Source organism: Equus quagga, chromosome 14 (assembly GCF_021613505.1).
Source record: "Equus quagga isolate Etosha38 chromosome 14, UCLA_HA_Equagga_1.0, whole genome shotgun sequence".
Lineage (NCBI taxonomy): Eukaryota > Metazoa > Chordata > Mammalia > Perissodactyla > Equidae > Equus > Equus quagga.
Window position 1 is genome coordinate 87,260,398 of NC_060280.1, and position 22,026 is coordinate 87,282,423.

General features: G+C 43.3%; 1 pseudogene; it reads right to left on the reverse strand.

Annotated features, from left to right (window-relative positions):
• Positions 1-11,990: 11,990 nt before the first annotated feature.
• Positions 11,991-22,026, reverse strand: part of LOC124225644 (zinc finger protein 721-like) — a 38,639-nt pseudogene continuing 28,603 nt past the window's right edge.

The window sequence follows — 22,026 nt, forward strand, 5'->3', positions numbered from 1 at the left end:
CAATGAGGTATAGCAGGCAGCTGGGGGAGGCAGCCCTCTGTTCTAGAAGCCCATAGGCAACCAGGAGGAGGCATGTTTAGTCCAAGGGTCCAGGACGCATAGTCCATGGTGGCCAGGGCCTCCATCTGAAGGGGCCAGAAGCACACAAGGGGAGAGCTTGATGAACTGATCTTTACACCAGCTGTGAGTCTTGCTGTTGAGATTCTCCCTAATGAAATGTGGGGGATTGTGTGACTGCGTGAATGAGTCTGAGAGTGATGGCTAAGTGAGGTGTGTGTTTCTCCAAAATGTGAAGAGACCTAAGATGTGTTGGGCTTGTAGCTTGATGGGAGGCTGAATAGTTAAGAATTGATGTTCATTTGCAAGTGAAATTGCCCAGCCTTTAGAGGACCCATGAATTCCCAGAAATTTAACAGTTGTGGCTGCCTTTGAATTTTATGTGGGGCCAGCCATAGCTCATCCTCTACATTGTAGGTGGGTCACCAGCTATGCTAGGCTCTCATGCACCACATCCTCTGAAGTGCCCCGAGTTCGAATGCCATCAAGATAGTGTCTGACTGTGCGAGGGGACACTGTAAGGGCATCCAGGATTTGCCAGCAAAGATTGTGGGCAATAGCCTGGATATTAACATCACCCATAGGCAGCCGGGTAAAGGGATGTTGGGTCCCTTCAAATATGCAAACAATTTGACTGGGACTCCTTGGTGATCGATGCTGTAGAGAACACATTAACTGGATTGATCATGTCACAGTAGTCCCCTGGAGTCCTTTGGATGTCTTTTACTAATTGGACAACGTAGGGAATGGGAACCTTAATAGGGGGCACCTGAGCATTTAAATTTCCATTGTGGACTGTGAGGCACCACTCCACAGGAGCAGGCTTCTATACCAGCCAAATGAGAGAATCGAAAGGGATGTAGTGTTTCATAAATCTTGAATTGTGGGCCGTAATTCCTCAGTCCCCTTTTGGAAATGATACTGGGAGTATTTACTGTCCTTAATGAGGAGTGGTAGTTTACTGGCTACCAATAGGCAGCTCCCACCAGGAAGGCCAGGGTTGTGGGTTTCTTCCAGATGGTGTGGTGGCACCTTGAGGTGTCCATACTATAACAGGAAAGGGTATGGCCAGAGAGGTCACCACCACTAAAAGATTTTCTTTTTTTTCTTTTTTAGGAAGATTAGCCCTGAGCTAACATCTGTGCCCATCTTCCTCCACTTTTTTTTGAATATATGTGGGACGCTGACCACTGCATGACTTGCCAAGCAGTGCCATGTCTGCACTCAGGATGCAAACCGGCGAACCCTGGGCCACTGAAGCACAACGTGCGAACCTAACCGCTGTGCCTCTGGGCCGGCCCTGAAGGGTTTTTAATGCAGATTGTTTGGAGAGCAACATCCAATGGAAGTTGTACACCTTCTCCTGTCCCACCTGTTACGCCTTGAAATTTAAAGGGTGCCCCTGGCTGATGTTTGGAGGGGTTCCCAGGAAGCACTGTAACTGGGGCTCCAGAGTTGATGAGACCAGTAAAAGGTTGTTTCTTGTGTGTGTCCCAATAGATAATTAAAGAAGTGTGTGGGCGATTGTCCCCCAGGGGAGAGACACTCTCTGGGGAACAGCCAGGTTCCTAGCACAGGGGCCTCGATTGCTGCCACTCTCAGAGATCAGGGGATGGATCTCGGATCCTGCTGCCAGGGCTGGGGTATTCTGAGAGATGACAGCATCTATACTTGGGTTGGGGGGGGGTCAGCAGTCTCTTGCAGAGCCCACAGTCCCTGAGCAAATGCTTCTACTTTGTGATAGGGCTGTCCTGAAATTAGGTCATTCGGGACCCCTGATCTCCAGAGCTGCCAATGCAGGGAGACCTGCTGGTCATCTCATGAAGGAGCGAGATGGGACAAGGTGCCACCCCTCTGTGGTACCAATAAGGAGCCTGGAAGCCCCCATATTCCCTAGGGACCCTCTGTTGTGTTTCTGGGGGAGGGGGCAGTGGGGCCCATTCACCTTTACTGGCAAACAAGATCTGGAAAATTCTCTTTTCTGTGTCCAGCTACAGCATTGATGCAGTCTACTGCCTGTTGTAGTGTAGCTGACATTTCTATGAATTGTGACAGCATGGCCTTAAGAATAGCAGACCCCCCTTTAAGAAGAACTCTTGAGATACTGGCCCCAAGGGTGCCTCCTCTGGGTTGGAAATGGTCAGGGGCTCTGTGGAGGCCTGGCTCTCAACAGAACAATACACCCATTGAACCATCCGATTTGATGTAACAGGAGGTGCGTGTCATGCAGGGTTTTCCATGCACAGCGAGCCTTCGCTGTGACAACCATGATGGAAGGCTGGGCTTGGCGCCAAGCCATGAAAGTCCAAGTCAGGAGAGGCAGAGGGTCTCCCCCTCATCCCTGTGGGCTCCAGAGCTTGGGGGGGGTCTCTTCTGCAGAGTCCATTTCCTCCTTTTTTGTCTGCATCTTCTGCCCTGGTGGCTCACGTCTTTTGGGAGTGTCCTTGCTGTGGTGACAAGTCCGTGGTGTCCCCTAGGGTATCTGTAATAAAATGGGCCCTCAATATCTTGAGGTTTTTTTTTTTTTTCTTAACAAATTGTGAATTCTGGGATCTTTGACCAGTCCAGCCAGCTGGCATGACTCAGTCTCAGTGAGCAACAGCTCAGAGTTTGGTCCAAAGACCTGTAAGAGCCAACATGTGCACCTCTCCTCCTCCCTTTGGACAATTTTTTCTAAAAACCCTTGGACTTCTCTCAGGATAATTATTATACTTACGTGTCTCTGTCTCTCACTCCTGCTGGATAGTGACAGGGAAGACCTGAGCACATTGCCTCTTCCCAACTCCCATTCTAGGGTGTCCTTGTCATCTCCCGGGGGCTGGAGCCCACCTCTACCAGTCCAGTGTTAGCTGATGTGCTCAGGAAAGCTCCCGAGCCCCAAGAACACACCAATGACGATTTGGCCTGTTGATGCACCACCGCGCTCAGTGGAGCCCAAGACATTGGAGCAGGGCTCTTACAAGCATCTGGTAGTTTTCCAACCTCCTCTGGGGACTTGGGAGGACCTGGTACCATGTGCTCAGGGGCCTGCTTTTCGGGAGAATTCATTCTGCTGCACCACGTCAAGGGTGGGCCTCCCGATGTCCCCTGGGGTTAGGGATGATTTGTGACAGCTGCAAGGAAGGCAGCACCATAAGAAGAACTTGCCTTGGCAGCGTTTACCCGGGCAGACTGCCATGATGCCCCTGGGAGAGTTGCCTCTGTCACAGGGTAGGGCTGGCTGGCTGAGCTCAACACCCCGATACCTGCCTCTGACACGGTGGGCCCAGCAGCCACCTCCCCTCCCGGCAACGATCTAGGGGAACTCTCCTCGGCTCCCAGGACCTGATGGACCAGGCCCCTGGTCCCTGCCTGGGGGGACGGGGCAGAGCCCTACCTTCCCAGTCAGCCCTCCTGGGTTCAATGCCAGGGCTTCCTAATGTGATTACAGCCCATCACCTCCAGCCCTGACACCCAGCGGGGTCTCTCAGAAAGGAGTGGGAGACACACCCACCTCAGACTGAGGCCTGCAGGCCGGTCTCTGCAGGGTGCTCTGACCTACAGCACTGACAGTGTAGGGTGGGAATCCGAGGCTTCACCCGGCAGCAGCTTATGCAGCAGTGGAAATACCTGCCACAGATCCCAGCAAGCGTTGGTTCCTCCCAGAGAGGCTGAGCGGTCCAGGAGAGGAGGTTAGTAAGCCCTTCACAGCTCCAAGGCATTGAGTGCATACAAACAGCCCACAGCCCCATCCCCATGGACAATTGTCTGCAGAAGCTGGAGGTGGTGTATTGAATTGATCGGTAGATTATGACCCACTGAAGGAGGGGACACAGGCCACCCACACAAGGTCAGCAGGCAGTTCCCTCAGCATCCGAGCTCCCACTGTGGGGAAGTGAAACCCACAGGCTCATTTTGATTGAAGGGACAGTTTCAACACACCCACCCAAAGGGACAGAGTCACAGGATTTATTACTCAAAGGTCACAGAAGCGGGGGCTGAGGGTGCAGTGAGCCAGGGGAAGGGCCATCCTCTGTCCAGGTCAGGAGCGAACAGGAGACAGAGAGCAGGGAGCAAGCACCCGGTACTTAGAAGTGCGCTGTGGCGGAGGTCACTAACTATTCCCGGGCTGAACTCTAAGTGCTTAATTTAAAAGGTGCCCTGGGAAAGTAAAGCGGGAACTTAGGGCAGAATCCTAAACTCAGGTCCTTCTCCAACCGTCCAGATTCTGGGTGTGAGCAGGGGCCTCAGACTGTAACACGCCGAGGCAGCAACTCAGAACAAAAGTTGTTTCTCACCAGCCGCCATACAGAGAGAAACCTCTTCCCCAGCTCCTCAGGTGGGCCCCGCTCTGGGTGCGCCCACTGCTGTCCTGGGGGACAATGGTATTGCCAGGGCTCTCTTCCTCTTTTAGGGGCCACACGCGGTGGTTCCATTCAGTTAACTGCTGCCTGATTGCTCTCCTGTTTTCATCAGGGTCCTGGGGGCGTCATTGGCTCTACCAGTTAGTCCAATAACAGTCTGCTCCTTTGTAGAAACACTTCCAGAAGTCAGTGTTGGATATTTGTTCCGACCCTTGGAAGCCCCCTCCCAGCAGTCTACTTCTCTGGTTCTTTCCAGAAACCAGTCAGCCCACATTCTAAGTTGGATCTTTATGAAATACTTAAATCTACTGCTAATTGCCTTTCACCTCATTCTCCACTTCTTTAAGAGCGTCCTTTGACTTGCACTTTTCGTGATCTCGTCAGCCACCTTCATTCTTTGGAAAGGAATGAAGAGCTATGTGCTTTACGGCTTGCTTCACCCCCACATTCAGGAAAAATCTCTGTGCCAGGACCCTGGAGTTGTCTGGAGGACAACGGGAAGCCTCTTTCTGATTGACAATCCCACTTCAGGAGTTGAGTGCTCACGGGAGGGGAGAGACAGCAGCCAGAGGTCATCTTCATTGTGTCTCCTGGCACCTCATGGATGACTTATGTTCCAGCCACCTCAGCAGCTGGGACAGGGGGACCGGTGCCCCAGGATTGTCAGGTCACTGCACCATGGATGTCACCTCAGTTCCATGTGGAGGGAGTGAAACAACGGTGTCCCAACTTTTTGAGCCAACTCGCACCGCACTTGGTCACCCTCAGCAACAGGCCGCTGGGGCAGGCTTTGACAATTTGAAGTCCTCTCTTCCCAGGAGGAAAGCCCTCGGAGTGGCAGCTGGGGTGACAGGGCTTGACTTTGTTTTTGTTTTATATTCCACGGAGGAAAACATACGGCATTTTCCTTTCTCCTTCGGACTTATTTCACTGAGCATAACACCCTCAAGATCCATGCATGATGTCACAAATGGCAAGATTTCATCTGTGACAACACTGACTCAGTAGTTGTTCAGTAGCCTGTTGTTTTCTCGCCACAGATTTGTGATTTCTCCAGCTTTCTTCCTGTAGTTGACCTCTGGTTTCGTACCATTGTGGTCAGAACAGATTCTTGATGTGATTTCAGTCTTCTTAAATTTATTGAGACTTGCTTTGGGTCCCAACACAAATGTTCTGCGTGCACTTGAGGAGGATGGTATTCTGCTGCCTTTGGATGGAATGGTCTGTATATATCTAGGAAGTCTGTTACCGTGTTTCATTTAAGGCCAATGTTTGCTTGTTGACTTTCTGCCTCAGTGACCTACCCACTGATGTAAGTGGGGGGGTTAAAATCCCCTACTATTATCGCGTTGCTGTCAATTTCTCCCTTGAGGTCTGCTGATGGGTGCTGTATATATTTGAGTGTTCCCGTGTTGGGTGCACACATATGATTAACTGCTATGTCTTCCTGATGGGTTAGCCCCTTTATCACTATATAATGTCCATCTCTGTTGTTACTTTTGGGGTTGGAGTCTATTTGTCTGATGCCAGTATGGCCACACCCCCTTTCTTTTGGCTGCCATTTGCCTGGAGGCTCCTCTTCTGCCCCTTCGCTTTGAGCCCGTGTTTGTCTTTAGAGCTGAGCTGGGTGTCCTGGAGGCAGCAGAGAGTTGGGTCATGTCTTTTACTCCACGTGGCCACTCTGGGCCTTTTGACTGGTGATGTCAATCCATTTACATTTAGGCTGATTATTGATCTAGGAGGACTTACTGGTGCCATTCTGTCTTTTGTTTTTCTAATTGATCTATATCTCCATTTTTCCTTTTCCCTTGTTTTCTGTCTGACATTTTACTTTGCGGTTTCCAATTGTGTTTTTCTAAGTTTCCTCTTTTTCAATGCTTGGTTCCTCTGCTCTAAATTTTTGTTTTGTGTTTACCTTGAGATTTGTATAAAACGAATCATAGATAAAATAGTCCTTTTTCTACAGATGCTTTCTTATCTTCATTTGCCCATACTACTTCTAAGAATTCGCTACACTGAGCTCCTGTAGATGTCTAGAAAATCTGTCTGTTACCGTGTTTCATTTAAGACATTTTCCATGAGTTACCTTCTGTTTCATCATTGCCATTTTGCGGGCAGGATTAATACTCTACTTTCAGACCAGACGTCAGGATTATGTTGCCACATGCAATAAGTTAATACAAAAGTTTATTCTCCAAAATACCTTCTAAAGAGAACAGGCCAAGGGAAACCTTGTTCATGTGGCTTGTGCAAAGGACCACAGCCTGGCCAATTAATACGTGCAGGTTTAGAGGCTTCACATTTTAAAGGTCTGAGCCTCCCATCTGCAGACACAAAAAGCAAAGGGGCACGTGTCAACGTTCATAACTTGTTTACCATTATGATCCCGACAGGGTGAGCAGGCGTCTACAGCTGATTGAGAGTCAAATGTGGAAAATCAAGTCAGTGTCTATTAGTGTTCACTCCTGAGGTTGCTTGGCTGCATGATGCCACTATTCAAATAAATTTGATTTGCATATTAATTAAACAGCTATGTGAAAAGTGCAAACATATTGTATTTAAGGTGACAAAGCCTCAAAAAAACATTTGAATAGTCATCCAAATATGTGGAGGGATCCAGGAACGTGTAAGTATGGTTCCAGAACTCTGTTCAAATATTTAACTGATATTATTTTAATCTGTTGTCTCATTTGTTGTGCTATTAGTGGCACCTTCCTACCCACATACCACAGGCAGCCCTCTTAGAGGAAGAGAGTTCTCCCTGGATGGATAATAAATACTTTAAAGGCAACTCGTCAGCAGCTACCACGGCTGCCAAGGGGTTTTCCTTCAGGGAAACAACTCAAACACGAGCTGTCTCCTACACGAATTTTGAGTGTTTGGGACATTTCTTGTTTGGCAGGAAGTATGTTTGTTGAATGACTTCATGTGTGCCCAGGTCAGTAGCAGTGACTCCCATGACAATGAGCACGTGAGTGCAAATGGTAGGGAAACAGCACATCTGTATGTGATGAGCCAGAGGGGTTTTGAAGGAGGTACCCCAAATGAAGTATTTACATGCAGGGCACACAGACCACAGGCGATGTGTGGGGAAGACTTGGAAGTGGGATACGACAGTGGTGGCCAGGGAGCACTGTTACAATAAACCAGAGACCTGTAGGAGTGACAGTTCTGGCAGGAATGGCCAGTAGGGAAAGGGCTCTATCAGCTGCCAGAGAGCCTGACGATGACAACAAAGCAATGAGCCCCAAATGAGATTGAGTCTAATCAATGCCTCCAACAGCAGGAAGGCCCATTGAGAAGAAAGCAAATTGGCCTGAGGAGGCCATTAGACCATCCGAGGAAGGGTGTAGCCTGCGGTGGTGAAAGAGGTAAAATGTCCACTGAACAACTTATTCGAGAGCCCAGTGTTTTCTGTTTTCAGAATTGAGCTGATAGTATCAATAAATTTAGAGCATCTTGGCGAGTCCTTGCATTTTGGCTTCAGCAGGGTAATGTACGACGGCATGAGTAATTTGTTCATATCAAGTTCTACCATGGTCTGCACACAGCAAGGAGCCCAGGGGACAGGGGGATAGGCCTACCAAGTCTACTTGCCATCAGCTGTAGGGACCCCTTCCTCATCCTGGAAGGTGCGTCCATTAATGATATTACCAGTGACTTGCTTTTTCACATCCGGTTCACTGATCCATCGCTGGTTAACCAGGCAGAGGAGGGAAGCCACATGAATTTTGCCTAGACTCTTAAGTTAGAGGTAAGTGGTTTCACATTATGTGGTATCATAAGGCCAAGGTGAATACAATCATGTCTGAGGTGTCAATGTGTCTCTCAGAAATTCACGTCAATTTATCACCCTGAGCAATAAAAATCAGCCTCTCCAGATTGAGGTTTAATATGGGCAGAGTAAGGAGTGGCCAGAGTTGTCATTGGGTATTAGAGGCAAGATATTCCCAGAATTGTTTAAAACAGAAACGGCAACCTGGGTAAGGGGTTGGTGCCATTCAGGGGACGGCACAGCGAGATCATGGGTAACGGCCCAGGACCTGTAAAAATGTACAGACCAGTTGGATTCTGGGCCAAGAAAGTCTCTATTGCTAACAGGACTGCTGTTTGATCACTCTGAGGCTTCAGTCCATTCTTTGATCAAGGATGGCCTGTGTGATGTGGCGACAGAAGGCAGCATCTCTGCAGTGCACTCTGTTGGGTGGGGTGGTGCACACTGTCCATAAAGTTTACGAACACCCTGGTCACCCATGTGCTCTTAAGTGACTCTCCAAGTGGCCAATCTATCTAAAATGGAAATGATCTCTTCAGAATGCATTACATCAGAGAAGAATGAACCACTTCCGACTGCTCATGGGATATTCCAGAGGAGCAATGTTGGCTCCGTGCTGTAAATACCCATTCTCTTCAATGAGGAGGCTTTTGATTAGAAAGCCTGGGGGGTCCTGCAATCATGACCCAAAGCAAAATGGGAAGTTGGCTTGGTGGATCATCCACTGAGGCCCTGGAAGGGACTCCATTTACATAAAGACTTGTCAGCTGCCAGCAGTACCTTCTCTAATTGTGTGCAGCACCGAATGAAGAGAATAGTTCTGGTACAAGAATGCTTTAGGTAATTTATGTCCACCATGGGACTTTAGAGACGCCTGTATGCTCACTGAGAGGCATCTAAGGCATCCTTGAGAAGGACTGTGGGGAGGGGGACACTAATGGAATGTTATTTCAAAGATTCCAGAGCCTTCTGTTTCCCAGTTCAACCTAAGTCAATTTCTAAGTGTCGTGTGACTAAGTAAGCAAGCAGCTCTGATAAATTTAAGATTTATCAGATGTCAGAGTGTCACTGTGGCTGACAGAATGTGCCCATCACATGGTTTCTACCACTGCTTCTGTCACCCTCTCAGCTCAGTCCCCTCCTGTTGCCTCAGAGAAAATATACAGTGAGACATGTGTGGATCTCTAAAGATTTTTCCAAGTCAGCAGGCACAGAGTAGGCTTGAGCTGGGAAATGAAGAGCTGGCGATGGTCTATGGATGGCACCGAAAACAACTGATGCTAATGCACATGGACGAGGATGTCCCCAGGCAGATTCTGCTTGTGATACTTTGTTTATGTTTCTGACCTCAGAATTTCCAAAGATCTGTCCTCGAACCTGATTTAAACTCAAAGACAGAGTCTGGGAGCCCTCTCACTTCACTCATAGTTATGAGTCTGAGCTGAGGGCAGGTGCAACCATAGGGGGTGTTTTCTCAAGCAAGCCGGGGTTGTAAGAAAGGCCCATTGAAGACTGAGTCCTTCATCTCATTCCTGCAATCTTCCTAAGGATCCTATAGTGGTGGAAGGGTTTGACCACATAAAAATGCAGGTTCAGGAGACCTTGACATTCTACTAGCATATGAAAGCAATTATGATATTCACTTTCTAATAATTACACACTTAACACATATATAAAATACTTAAGTGCTCTCATGAGTTTTCAGAAATGTTAGGAATACTGCCATCAAAAGGTGAAAAAATCCCATCACCTCAAAAGAACAATCCTGTGGTGTCCATTTGAATTAAACCCCCCAATTCATAAGTTCACACTTAAAAAACAAGGGAAGACATTCTGTTCCCTTTGCTATTTTAAACCTTGAAGCTGTTATTGCTCTTCCCCAATTTTCCACACCACGTGCTGGACGTCTAAGCATACGGAAATGAACCCTGTGATCAGCTGCCTGGGCTCCGGTGCTTTCTGGATCATTGAAATTAAAGACTCCCAGTCACTCCTGTGATGAAAAGATGGTGAAAATTTCCCATGTCTCCTCCTACACTCAATTAGGATGTTACTAAAAATCATACCCTCTCTCCCCAGCTCACTCAATTATTCCTGGGATGGTTGCCTCTAACCAGCCAGAGGTCTTTGTGCTGTTTCCATGGGGAGATCACAGCAGACTCACAGAGATGTCACTCTACTCATAGAACTCACTCAGGATGAGCTAGAACAGGGCAGGTGAAGGCAACTGTCTCTCTAAGTGGGAGGAACTCCATGGTTTACTGGGGTGTATGTTGCACACTCCAGTCTGTAGAGCAGCAAAACAAAAATGCCAAAGACTCTAACATTTTAAGTATTTGATGGTAATATAAAAATCCTCTCAAATGACATTAAAAACAAAAAACAATACAAATACCTGTGGCTTAGATCAATAGGAAGTCTCAAATCCCAGATAATAATAATAATGACATCCTCGCTCACTCCTACCCTCATAGAAAAGATATAAACACACCTCAGCCTACTAGCTCAATGCTATTTTTTACTTTTCTTCAAAGGCCTTTCTTCTATTCTACAAAACAAAGCTTCACTGCATCCATCACTTCTGCTTCTCCACAAACATGGAAGCACCAGGACTGCCAGGACTTGTCTGTTTCATGCTCTGTATCCAGATCCCACTGTCTCAGCTCTGCTACAGTGTGTACACTGACTCCACACTGCATGGCTTGTGAGGGATGCTGACGGTACCAGCAAGAGCACAGTCTCGGAGAAGGAAAGGCTTCAGAGTGGCACAGTGGTCCTATTTCCTTGGCTGGGTTTGCACTGTCTCACAATTTACCTAAATTCAAAGGCCTCAGCTGAGTCTAAAGGAGATATTGAAAATATTATGTAGGATGCTAAGAAGAGAAGTTATGTATTTAAATGAGGTACTTCACAGTAAACAGTGTCTAATTCACCACAGGAAATACATCGGTGTTTTGACTGTGAGTAGGAAAGGCAAAGCTGTTCCGGAGGACCAGGAGCTGGCTGCATCCACTGCAAGGCCAGGTCTTACCCTGCTGAAGAGAAAAGGGTCCAACAGCTTGTTCATTAAAAGTACAGTTTCCAAGACAAAACTAACAGTATTTTGTGACCACACAGGTAAAAATGGTAAAGGATAAAAGTCCAAATCATAAATGACTCTTTTCCTTCTTCTTACTAAAATGATTCACTGGAACTTCTTAAAAATTAACTTGCCTTCACTACATTCTTTTTGCCTTCTAGAAAACAATGATTCGGTTCACAAAAAAAAAGTTTACAAGAGATAGAATTAAGTTTACCTCCTCACATCATTGAAGACAGAACATAACCTGCCTCCTTGAATAGCAGTCAAATCAACAAACAGAGACCAAAATCTTGTATGAAGTCCTTCGAGCACCATTACTGTTACACCTCATGGTCCCTTAGGTCTGTGGTCATTCTCACTAGAATTCCTTACACCCCTCTCTGACGGCAGGTGCAATCCTGCAGGTCACTGGAAGAGGGCACTGAAGAAAAACATGGTGGTTAATTTTGGGGTTAAAAATGAATGAGAAATTATTTTCATGACAAAAGTTGTAAGTGTAAAAGAATAAGAAATACAGATTGCCTGATGAAGAAATCCCTGAATTGGAGAGCACATGATAAAAGTGACTCAAAATGTATAATGATTACATGAAGAACCTTGCAAACTATATCTGAAAATCCATAATCAAAAATGGATATTAACATAGTCTGTAAAGATGAAATCCACAATAATATTAACATAGGATGCACTGGAACAGTTGATAAAATATATCAATGAAACAACTACAGAAGTGTTCATTTCCCAAACAGATGGACACACTTTTATTGACATACACTCAAAGGTCATTGACAACACATTGGGGGAATAAGTTCAAGCTGCAAGTAACAAGAAACACACACAGTCTTCCCAACATGAGAAAGGTGATTGTTCTCACATGGAAGAAGTGGGTCAAGGCAGCTGCTGCACAAGGCAGCAGAGAAACAAACTCACAGGTGCTTCTTTTTACATCCCTTTGTAGATGCCATGGTGAAGCAGGAAAATGTGCTCACTAGCACTACGAGCAGCAAAGGTGTTTGCTATACACGTTAGACTTTACTCAATTATCATCTAGAGAAAAGGGGAATCAGAGAACGCTCCCAGCACAAAGGTTGGAATTGGCTTCCTGGTGCACACAAGAGGTCTTACAGAAAGATCCTACCTTGAATGGATCTTTGATGTGAAACTGGTGGAAAATGCATCTTTAACAAAACAGAAATCAACTAATTCTTGGTGGTTTCCAAGATACTCTTGACAAGAAGGGCAAAGAATCCAGCAAAAGGGATGGAAGATGGTGTCCTTGAATTTCCTATGTAACTGTCTCCCTCCCTTGGTGATGGCTCGAAAATCGGCCTAAGGCCTTGTGTGCTTCTGCTTTCCAAATCTCATGCAAGTGAGGCCATTGTGGAATTTCAACAAGCAACCATCAAGGGGACACATTCTTAAAGATCTAGCTCTTCAGATTACCCTCACTGACATAATGCAGTACAGGGGTGATGTGTCCAGCTCTAGATTTTGTTGCCCTGCCACAGGCCTCTACTTAATTCAAAGTCTATTCACCAAATGACAGTCAGAAGGAAGGACAAACAGCAAAGGCACAAATAGGAAACTAAGAATTCACAGGAAGTATACTCTTGGATAAACGTGCCATGCATAAATTTTTTCTCAACTGTTTAACACTACAGAAAATAAAAACAGGCTCCTCCACCCACCACCCCCAGAAAGGAGCTTTCTCTGAAACATGTACAATATGTACAATGGATGAGGCACATGCAAGAACCGTAAATACAAGGCCAGTAAGAAAATCACAACAAATACAAACTGTCACGTTTCAATACCCCCTTCACACAAAACAATTAAAACATTACCAAAAAAACCAAAACATAAAAAATTAACTGATTTAAGGGAAAAGCACTACCTATAAATCTTATGTACTATTTATGAAGGATGACTAGCAGAATCATCTCACCTCAATACTCATTTCTGAAGTAATAGAAATCCACAGTCTAATGTTGCACTTTAAGAAAGGCTTGACAAATACAACATATTTACCACTTCGATAGCGACTCTTTACTGTTGAACGTTGTCTAGAACCTCATGTACAAATTAATTCCCATGAAGCTTTCTCATATGACTTACGTTTACATTTCTTTTTGGTGGGAGTTTCACATAGAAGGGTGTAGGCCAACTGAACTCTTTCTCAAGCTCTCAACATTGAAGACATTTTTATCCAATGAGTCCTTTCTGCCTTCAAGAAAGAACTGGGGTGAGAAAAGTCCCAAATTGTTTCTATCTACCTGCTTTTACCTCTAGTGTGCATTTGTGCATATCCTCAAAAGTTTGCATGAGAACTAAAGCCTTTCTCACGTTCCTCACATTCATAGGCTTTCTCTCCAGTGTGACTTCCTAAATGCACTCTAAGATATTTGGAAGCAGTGAAGGCTTTACTGCATTCTTTACATTCATAGGGCTTCTCTCCAGTGTGAGTTCTTTCATGTTTTCGGAGAGAACTGGAACAAGTGAATGCTTTACTGCAGTTTTTACATTCATAGGGCTTCTCTCCTGTATGAGTTCTTTCATGTACTGAAAGAGAACTGGTACAACTGAAGGTTTTACAACATATTTTACATTCAAAGGGTTTCTCTCCAGTATGAGTTCTTCCATGTCTTTGAAGAGAATTGGAAGAAGAGAGTGCTTTACTGCAGATTTTACATTCATAGGATTTCCCTCTTGTGTGCGTTCTTTCATGTCTTGAAAGAAAACTGGTAGAAATGAAGGCTTTACCACATATTTTACATTCAAAGGGTTTTTCTCCAGTATGACTTCTTTCATGGACTCGAAGATAACTGGAACAAGCGAATGCTTTACTGCATTTTTTACATTCAAAGGGTTTCTCTCCAGTATGAGTTCTTACATGAATGCGAAGATAACTGGAACAAGCGAATGCTTTAATGCATCTTTTACATTGGTAGGGTTTCTCTCCAGTATGAATTCTTTCATGAACTTGAAGAGAACTGGAAGAAGTGAATGCTTTACTGCATGTTTTACATTCATAGGGTTTCTCTCCAGTATGAGTTCTTTCATGAAATCGAAGATGACTGGAAGAAATGAATGCTTTACTGCATTTTTTACATTCAAAGGGTTTCTCTCCAGTATGACTTCTTTCATGTCTGTGAAGATAACTGGAAGAAGTGAATGCTTTACTGCATTTTTTACATTCATAGGGTTTCTCTCCAGTATGAATTCTTTTATGCATGTGAAGCTGACTGGGAGAAGTGAATGCTTTACTGCATGTTTTACATTCATACGGTTTCTCTCCAGTATGAATTCTTTCATGTCTTTGAAGATACAGGGAACAAGTGAATGCTTTACTGCATGTTTTACATTCATAGGGTTTCTCTCCACTATGAGTTCTTTCATGAAGTCGAAGATGACTGGAAGAAGTGAATGCTTTACTGCACTTCTTACATTCATAGGGTTTGTCTCCAGTATGAATTCTTTCATGAAGTCGAAGACAACTGGAAGAAGTAAATGCTTTACTGCATGTTTTACATTCATAGGGTTTCTCTCCAGTATGAGTTCTTTCATGAACTTGAAGAGAACTGGAACGAGCGAATGCTTTACTGCACGTCTTACATTCATAGGGTTTCTCTCCAGTATGAGTTCTTTCATGAACTTAAAGAGAACTGGAACAAGCGAACGCTTTACTGCACGTCTTACATTCATAGGGTTTCTCTCCACTATGAATTCTTTTATGTCTTTGAAGAGAACTGGAATAAGTGAATGCTTTACTGCATTTTTTACATTCATAGGGTTTCTCTCCAGTATGAGTTCTTTCATGAAGTCGAAGATAACGGGAAGAAGTGAATGCTTTACTGCACTTCTTACATTCATAGGGTTTCTCTCCAGTATGAATTCTTTTATGCATGTGAAGAGAACCAGAAGAAGTGAATGCTTTACTGCATGTTTTACATTCATAGGGTTTCTCTCCAGTATGAATTCTTTCATGTCTTTGAAGATAACGGGAATAAGTGAATGCTTTACTGCATGTTTTACATTCATAGGGTTTCTCTCCAGTATGAATTCTTTTATGCGTGTGAAGAGAACCCGAAGAAGTGAATGCTTTACTGCATTTCTTACATTCATACGGTTTCTCTCCAGTATGAATTCTTTCATGTCTTTGAAGATAACGGGAATAAGTGAATGCTTTACTGCATGTTTTACATTCATAGGGTTTGTCTCCAGTATGAATTCTTTCATGAAGTCGAAGATGACCAGAAGAAGTGAATGCTTTACTGCACTTCTTACATTCATAGGGTTTGTCTCCAGTATGAATTCTTTCATGAAGTGGAAGATGACTGGAAGAAGTAAATGCTCTACTGCACTTTTTACATTCATAGGGTTTCTCTCCAGTATGAGTTCTTTCATGTGGTTGAAGTAAAGTGAGATAAGTGGAGGCTTTCCCACATTTCTTACATTTATATGGCTTCTCTCCAAATTTTTGATACTCATATGTTTGATGTTCAGTGTGACATCTGATGTGTGTTGTAAGGGATGACTGATGTGTGAAGACACTTCCACATGCACTGCATCCCCATGGTTTACCTCCTGTAGTTTTCTTGTTCAGACTGAGATTTGGAAGAAGGCTGACGTTTTCTCCACACTGACTACCCTCTTCACTTTCACAGAGTCTCCCTACCCTATGCTTTCTGTAAAAATGAGAAGCATATTTTTAATGATTTCTCTATTAATGATTTTGTGCTTATGTTTATTATGATTGATAGCAAATGTTTATGTTTTCTCCCTTCTGTGAATTCTCTGAAATTAAATATACTGAAGTTTCTGAAAGAGGACTTCACCCTTGTTATTTTCCAAACAGCGATATTCATAGATAAGGTTCACTAATAGTATTTATAAGTGAAATATTTTGCAAAAATTGAACCTCTACATCACATTTCAGAAAGTACATTTTGTGAAAATTTTATAAGAATAGCTAAATTTGAAGCAACGGTTCTATTTTAAAACAATTTCTTAACATACAAGGATTCTCACATGAGACAGAGCTTTCTATTGTGTGACTCACCTTACTTTTCTCCCCTGGTCTTTGTACTGATCTTCAAGATCACAATCTTCCCATGTTTCTCCTGAAATGCAGACCCAAGGAGTTTGTTCCAAATATTAGAAATTAGACAAAAATTTCTAGATTCTAAGTCTATGCTAATCTATGGCCATTTCTACTTTATTTACTAACAACCTCCCCTTTCCACATCTACATCTTAGAACACTGATGATGGGCAAGAACCACTTGTTCTTTCATTGATGACGTGAAGGAATGTCCTCATTCTTACCTACTGAGGCCAGGTGCCTGAAGGTTTCCCACATCACATCTCTGTAGAGTTTCTTCTGTGAAGGATCCAGTAAAGCCCACTCCTCTGGGGTGAAGTTCACAGCCAGGTCCTCAACGGTCACTGAGTCCTAAAACACCACAAATATGTGTAGAGTAGCATACATGAGCCTGACAGCACTGGGGATCTACACTGCAATTCTAGGAAGGTTAGATGGGATTCTATTATCTCCAAACATTTATTCTATGTGTGATCATCACAAGCTCCCTCTTTTCTGTACACAATGCTCATCAATTTAACAATATTGTGAACACATGGAAATACACATTTTCACTGTGATCACATTCCATCTGATTTCTCTCTAAGAAAAAGTTCCAGAACATGTTGGGAAATGACTCAAATGCTATACAAATGAAACAAATATCATTTGTGGACCAATGATTCTTTGTAAGAAAAGTTCTTTCATCTTCTTCCATATTACCCACAGGTTACAGCACTCCATGAGGCAGAGGGTGAAATCTATGGGATGTTTCAGTGAATAAAAATATAGGGAACAGGGCCGGCCCAGTGGTGCAGCAGTTAAGTTCATACGTTCTGCTTCTCAGTGGCCCGGGGTGCACCAGTTCGGATCCCAGCTGCAGACATGGCACCACTTGACACGCACAGCTGTGGTAGGCATCCCACATATAAAGTAGAGGAAGATAGGCAGGGATGTTAGCTCAGGGCCAGGCTTCCTCAGTAAAAAGAGGAGGACTGGCAGTAGTTAGCTCAGGGCTAATCTGCATCTAAAAAAAAAAAAAAGAAAACAAAACATAGTGAAGAACTGGAAGCTTTTTGATCTGATCCAATCACCAAACTGAGAGTCCAGGAGACCTGTGAAATCACACTTTGACCAAGCCCAGCTGCCCATATTGTCCTAAACTACTCCAGGCCATTACAGGTAAGCAGATGCAGCTGCCTGAATGTAAATATTCTCGTGGTAAAACACTGCTTTTCAATTGTGTAATATGCATCATAGACTCAGTTCAACCTTTCTCACTCTGGAAGATTTGATAGGGCTGGAATTATTATAACCTGAGAGCTCAGGCACAAAGAAGAAGGCATGAAAACTTAGACCATAAGATCACTATACTTATGGGCCTCAAAGCTACTTCTCAGCAATTTTAGCACACATTGTGAGATAATAAAGTGCTACAAGAGCTCTTTCTGGTCAAATGCTAACCATGTACCAGAGCTTTCCTTCCCTTGAGGAGTAGGTTAAGACCTGCAGATTGGGGCCCGCCCCATGGCTGAGTGGTTAAGTTCCTGCACTCCACTTTGGAAACCCAGGGTTTCGCTGGTTAGGATCCTGGGTGCAGACATGGCACTGCTCATTAGGCCATGCTGAGGCGACATCCCACATAGCACAACCAGAAGCACTCACAATTACAATATACGACTATGTACTGGGGTATCTGGGGAGAAAAAGCAGAAAAAAACCCACAGGTGGATTGGCAACTATTGTTAGCTCAGCTGCCAATCTTTAGGAATAAAACAAAAGAGCTGCAGATTACAAGGGAGCTCCTTGAAGTCCACAATGGTTTGATGTCAAATTTGCCCATGATTATAAAATACATGAAGGATTTAACAGTGGTCTCCCCACAAAGAACATAAAATTTCCTTTGTCCAACGTCAAGAGGAAGTGTTTCCTGAATAGCCACTCTGGATGATGCCCTGCCGACTTCTGATCCTGCGCCTAAGAGCTTAGAAGCTGTCATTCTTGATCTCACAAGGAGAAAATGAACAAACTTGAAATGAACAACCCTTCTTAGATCCAGGAGAGCCTTGAGGTCCCAGGACAAACAGAGTCACCAAACTTGGGAAAGACAAAAGAAAAAGATGGCAGTTTGAAATATGCCCCACATATTCTGTTCTTAATAAGGCCTGTACTAAAAAAAAAAAAAAAAACTATTTCACCAGAGTCTAATGCAAGGGCAAACATAACAAAAAAGACAGAACACAATTTCCACGAAGCCTAGGACAAGCCTCTGTAAATGAAGGCTTAAAAGACAGTGGGAACACCTGAAGGAAAAGAGAGAGACAGAAGAAAACATCAAGTAATAATCACCAAATTACTCTAAAATTAATGATAGCCAGCACACAGTCCATCCAGGAAGCTCACAGAACACTAAACATGATAAAGTACAAAAGTGCACTCCCAAGGGTACCACACTGAAACTGAAGAAACATCACAGACAGAGAATGTGTTGAAAAGTGCCAGAGAAGAAACATGCCTTAAACAGAAAGAAACAAAGATTTGAATTAAATTGGACGACTTCTCAAAAACGACGCAACAAGAGCAGAGGAGACTGAACGAATTAGAGTGTTGAAAATAAAACTCACTTTCCCAGAATTCGGTCAAGCAAAATTATCCTTCCTTACAAAGAAGAAATAAGGACTTTCTGAGACAAAATTTGAGGAAACTTGTCCCAAGTACACATACTTAGAATGAAATTGTTGGAAAGTTTATCAGAAACAATGTAAATGATAAAGGTAGGGGATTAGAAGAAGAAAAGATGAGGGGACATATCTTTATGTTTCTTATAATTAATACAACAGATGACACTTTACTTAAACTACTGTCACAAAGAATGAATTTGGGAATGAGAAGCTAATGGACAAGAAACATAAATGACAGCAATGTCACAAGACACAGGGAAAGGAAAATTGGGGACAGTGTGTTAAGAGGTACTTACACACAGTGAAGTGGCACAGTGTTACTTGGCAGAGGGGTGGGTTAGTTGTAAATGTACGCTGAAAACTCAAGGGCAACCACCAAAATGTGTTTTGTAAAAAATGTGTAACTGATATGCTAAGAGAGGGGAAAAAAAGAGTTACAGGAAATGCTCAATTTTAACCAGAGAAGGTGGCAAAAAGGTAGAAGACAAAAACAAACAAGGATAAAAAAGCAAAAACTAACATTTTGGTAAATATTAATCCAACTGAATCATTAACCTCCTTAATCATCAATGGTCTCATTACAACTGAAAGACACAGTAATAGAGTTCAAAAAATACCACTGTATGGTGTCTACAAGAAACCCACCCTAAGTATAAAGTCAGAGGGAGATGGAGGGTGAAGGGATGGAGAAGAACAGACCGTGCCAACACGAATCCAAAGGAAGCTGCCAGAGGAATAGACATCATAGACAATGCAGATTTGAAACTGAGGAAAATGCCGAGATAGAGGGGCAGTAAGTACTGATAAAGGGGCCTATTCTCTGAGAAGGCACAGCAATGCTGCATGTGTAGCTGCCTAACAACAGAGGGGCAACACACCTCAGGGAGGAACTTACCGAATGCAGGAGAGATAGACAGATCCAGTACCACAGCTGTAGAAGTCAACACCCCCTCATCAGGAATTAGACATTTCAGTAGGCAGGAAGTGAGGAAGGACAGACGTGCAATGAACAGCACTGCAAAACAGCTGGGTTTCATTGTAATCTGCGGAATACTTCACAGAATAGCAGAACATACATTCTTCTCAGGTTCACACGGAACATTCACCAAAACAAACCACACCCTGGGACACAAAGCACACCTTAACAAATTTGAAAGAAGAGAAATCATACAAAATAGGCTCCCATACCACCTAGGCATTCCTCTAGAAGGCAGTACCAGCAATAGTTGAAAACCCCCGAATGTGTGGTGCTTCAAAAATACACTTCTAAATAATACATAGTATGAAAGTAGAAGTCTCAAGAAAAAGGAAAATTTATTTTGAATTAAAAACATGAAAACACAACATAGCAAAGGTTCTTGGATGTAGCAAAAGCAGTATCCAGGGGGAAATTCATGCCATCAAACAAATACACTGGAAAAATCAAAGATCTCTAATCACTAATGCAATCATGTACCTTAGCAAAGAATAAAAAGAAGAGCAAGTTAAACCCAAAGCAAGCACAATAAAAGAAATAATAAAATAAGAAAGGAAACGAATGTCATTGTGGGAAATCAATGGAGAATATGAAAACAAAAAAGCTGCTTGTTTCACAAGAGCAACAAAATTGAGAAATATGCACTCAAGATAAAGGGAAGAGGGACGACAGAAATTACTAACATCAGAAAGGAAAGGAGGGGAAATGAACATAAAATAAGATTTGAGAAAATGCAACATCTATTTATGATAAACCAGTAATAGAGGAGAACTTCCACTTCTTAAGAAAGAACACCTTCACAAATCCTGTAGCAGAATTTTTGGTGTTTGTTCCATATGATATGACTGTCTCTATGCAACAACTGGAAGAACTCACAATGACAGAAACGACTCCTGGGACTAATAAGAGAGTACAGCAACTTTGCTTTCCTTCTAGACTCAGACGAACAGTCAACTGATCTTTGACAAAGAAGGAAAGGAGATTCAAATGAAAAAGCAAGTATTTTAAACAAACAGGAGAACTAATGGATATCCACGTGCAAATACACACAAAACAAATGTAGACACAGGCCTCACACATTTCACGAAAATTAAGTCAAAACACATCACAGATCTAAACGTAAATCGCCAAAGGAATAAGCTCCTACAAGAGAACACAGAAGAAAATCTGGATGACCTTCTGTTTGTTGATGAATTTTCACATAGAATACCAAGAAGCAAGGTCCACAAAAGAAAAAACAAAAAATTTTACAATTTTAAGTCAAATGAAAAACTCCTCCTCTGAAAAAGATGGTGTAAAGACAAGATCAACACAATTCAGAGTACGAGGAAATCTCTGTAAAACATTTATTGGATAAATGATTGGTATCTGAAATATGCAAAGAATTCTTCAACTGTAATAGTAAGAGGAAAAACATGCAATTAAAAAATGGGCAAAAGATCTGCAGACAGCTCACTGAAGGAGAGAGATCTAGATGGGAAATAAGCAATATGAAACATGCTCCACATCAAATGTCATTAGGAAATTGCAAAGAAAACAACAGTGGGCAGCACTAAACACTTATGAAATGGGTAAAAGTCAAAATATTCAGAACAGCAAATATCAATGAAGATGCAAAGCCACAGGGAATCCTAGTTCATCGCGGGTGGAAATGGGATTTGGAACATCCACACTGCAAGACCGGAACCTCCTTTCAGAATAAGATACACTGTCACTACACAGAGTAAGAGACAGCAATCACGCTCCGTGGTATTTTTCCAAATGAGCTGAAACCTTATGTTCGCACAAAACCTACATAAGGATGTTTAGAAGCACTTTATTCATAATTGGGAAGAGTTAGAATTTTCAACAAGATCTCCTTCAAGTATCAAACAGTCAATCAGTGGTGCATCCAAACAATGAGACATCGCCCAATGATAAAAAGAAATGAGGTATCAAGCCATGGAAACACATGGAGGAACCTTAAAAGACGATTATTAAGTAAACAAGCCAATGTGACAAGGCTATGTAGTGTATGATTCCAAGTATATGAC